This window comes from Penaeus monodon, chromosome 31 (genome assembly GCF_015228065.2).
Source record: "Penaeus monodon isolate SGIC_2016 chromosome 31, NSTDA_Pmon_1, whole genome shotgun sequence".
NCBI classification, from domain to species: domain Eukaryota; kingdom Metazoa; phylum Arthropoda; class Malacostraca; order Decapoda; family Penaeidae; genus Penaeus; species Penaeus monodon.
The window spans coordinates 30,578,712-30,581,760 of record NC_051416.1 but is presented as its reverse complement, the minus strand read 5'-3'; the positions used below and the strand labels follow the sequence as shown (position 1 = coordinate 30,581,760).

At 38.1% G+C, this 3,049-nt stretch overlaps 1 protein-coding gene across 1 annotated transcript in view; it reads right to left on the bottom strand.

Annotated features, from left to right (window-relative positions):
- The window catches only part of LOC119592950 (muscle calcium channel subunit alpha-1-like), a gene marked incomplete at its 5' end in the record, with an annotated part of 130,968 nt that overhangs the window by 102,917 nt on the left and 25,002 nt on the right, over nt 1–3,049 (bottom strand).

The window sequence follows — 3,049 nt, the reverse complement described above, 5'->3', positions numbered from 1 at the left end:
AGGCTTCAATCTCATATTTCAATTTTTACTTTACTGGAAACTGTAGAGAGTGAAAAGCAATTGCAAAATGAAGCCTGAAGTTGGAACTGTCTAGGTCTGGATGGGTGCCTCAACTTCAAGAGGTTACGAGGTAGTATGAGGCCAAAAAATGTGAGCGTCTACTTGAAAAAAAAGAAGGCAAGTTGGTTATGCATACAACCATAAATATTTGATACACAGGGCATTTTGGCTCTTAATCTGAGGGTTTTTTCTTTTTTTATTGTTGAACCTGTGTGGGGGAAACATACAGTTTCTACAGATAATACAGAAAAATGGTCATAGAAGGCACGTCTTACAGCAGCACAGGAGAAGACTGAATTGTTCCACATAGATTTTCAGTTTTAAAGGCCGAGTGTTATATCAGAGTACCAGCGGCCACTATGGGTTGTTTCTCCCGTGGACTCAGGTTTCCAAATTTTGATCTGTTTGTGGACTTCCTCCTCCTGAACTATCATTGTGCTGGGGCCTACACACACCCAAAGTGACTACAAGTACCCTGAGTATAAATGCTCTCTGGAAAATGAACACAGTTTAAAACAATTAACAACTAAACAAGCCCGTGCCACAATAACTGGCCTGTGGTATGTGAGGGGGGGGAGGGGATGGTGCAGATTTTTACACTAGTTTAATGGAGGAGTGCTTGTAGTGGCAGACTAGCAACTCTGAACCTTAGCACAAGTGACAGCAAGGGACATTATTCCTCTTTACAAGAATGGAAAATAAGCCTTACTGCTGCATGCTGTCAATAAAATGAATATGTGAAAGGACACAACTCATTAAAATTAACCTTCTGTGATAATTTCTAATCTGTATTTATTTTTCCCAAGGAGGTTTAATATTGCATCATTCATCTTAACAATTTGGTCCTTTGTGTCAGAATGTCCTAATCTCTCAATCCAGCTCACCCTGTCATTTTTGTCTAACATGTCTGGGTCATTAATCTAAACAGAACAACAAGTCTGTGTGGTGATTTTGGACCATATGGCCAAATATATAAGGTCAGTTACTTCATACTGTCTTCAACAAATGTTCCCCTTCAAATGTAAGATTGGCATTTTATCTTTAAAATATTTGCAGACAGACTCTTCTAACAAATTCACAAGAACAAAGGGGCCATCTTGAGTGTGACCTATTAGTCAAATTTTACTTTTACAATGGCATTGCTAAACATTGGACTAACCCTCAGAAAAAGTTTTACTATCTGTATTGCATCAAAGATCTTTGTGGTCATCCATGCCATGAGTAAATTCCATGTTAAAAGTATAACTGACAGGACAGCTTAACTCTGCAATGATTCTGTGCAATATCTAGCGTCTACATGATCCAACTCTTCCTCATGCACACAGCCCAATCAGGTTACAGTGTACTACCTCCCAACATGTGGGGGGCAGCACTGACAACAAAGTACAAATTATGTTCCACACACAACACTTTGCCTCCCAACCATCAACTGGTACAGTACAGCAGCTTCCAGCACATCTTGACTAGCAATCTCTACCAGACAATGTGCAGCAATATGCAGCACATCATGAACAGCAGCCTCAACTGCACATCGGTTATTTGCCCCTAGCATACCATCAGTAGCAGCATCTAGCGTACCTTTAGCAAACCATGAGCAGTAGACTGCAGCATTCCATGTACAGCAGTCTGTGGGACATGACAGCAGCCTTGAACTCTCTACCAGCAAACCATGTGACACAGCCATATTTGCAGTGATAACCACAGTCTACAGCATGCCATGTAACACACTGCTAGCTGACCATGTAATAGACTGAATTACTAGCATACTGTATATTCCGTGGAATGGAAACTACAGCAACCATAAGCTGCAAAGTACAGTATGACAGACTATACTGGTGCTCATCATATACAATAGCATGGTTGAGATTAACTCACCATCAGCTACAGACTACAAGAAACAAAACAGAGCATCTTAACAGATACTGCAAATCCAGTTTTATGAAGGTTAAAAGCTTGTAGCATTACAAGATCTTTACATTCAACTGTGATTAGACTATAATAAAGTCAGTAGACTGAGTCATGAAAGTCTTTTGCCAGACCATTATATGGACTGTAGACTGAATGATGATGTTCTTTCAGTAAATGGAATCATGATGCAGTTTAGGCATTTCAAATACTTAAAAGACACTCATGTCATAAGAACAATGCGTAGAATAATTTGTTACATAGATGGTAACATGCCTACAATAGGCACAATTAATCTTCTTTAATATTGCCTATCAAACTGCATCATGCCCTGAACTGCAGATTGAGTGACATGGTCAAAGGTTAATACTGTATTGTGAATACTAGGGATTATGAAAATTACTGTAAACTACGCAGATGACATATATAACATATAAACTACGAACTTGTCAGGTGAAGTACATTTAGTATCAGTCTGACATATTTAAACAATTAACAATAGAGAGTTGCAGTATGATAGCTCAACTGATTGCAGTATACTGATATAACAGCGCAGCATGTTGACACAGCAGACTGAAGGGTATGAACACAGGAGAATGCCTGGTAGAGTCTATGCTATATATCAAGATAATATGAGCTGGTTTCATGCATGCGCAATTTGCATAGAGAGTATGGCAGTCTCGCTAGGCTTCAAGCTCAAATCTGCCTTCATATTCATCATAAAGTAGCCATATTCAATCAAGTAACAGTATTACCACTGATACAACTACTGAACCACTGCTAAAATAGTATGCATTAATGGTAACTTAAGATGCATTACTAAACCAAAGAAATAAACTGCTTTAAGGCAATACTTTTTTACCGTGTGTTAGTAATTTGCACTGCAGTTATATACATGAAAACCTAATCTTTGCTTTAGTATTCAAATGACAGATTGCAACAAGATGATCTATATTTAGGTGAAATGTCTAGCCATTAAGTATGAAGCTAAGTTGTTGTGACAGAAAGTAAATTGATATCATATTAACACACAAAATGTACATATGTTCATGTACAATTATTTTCATACAGACAATGAACCTAG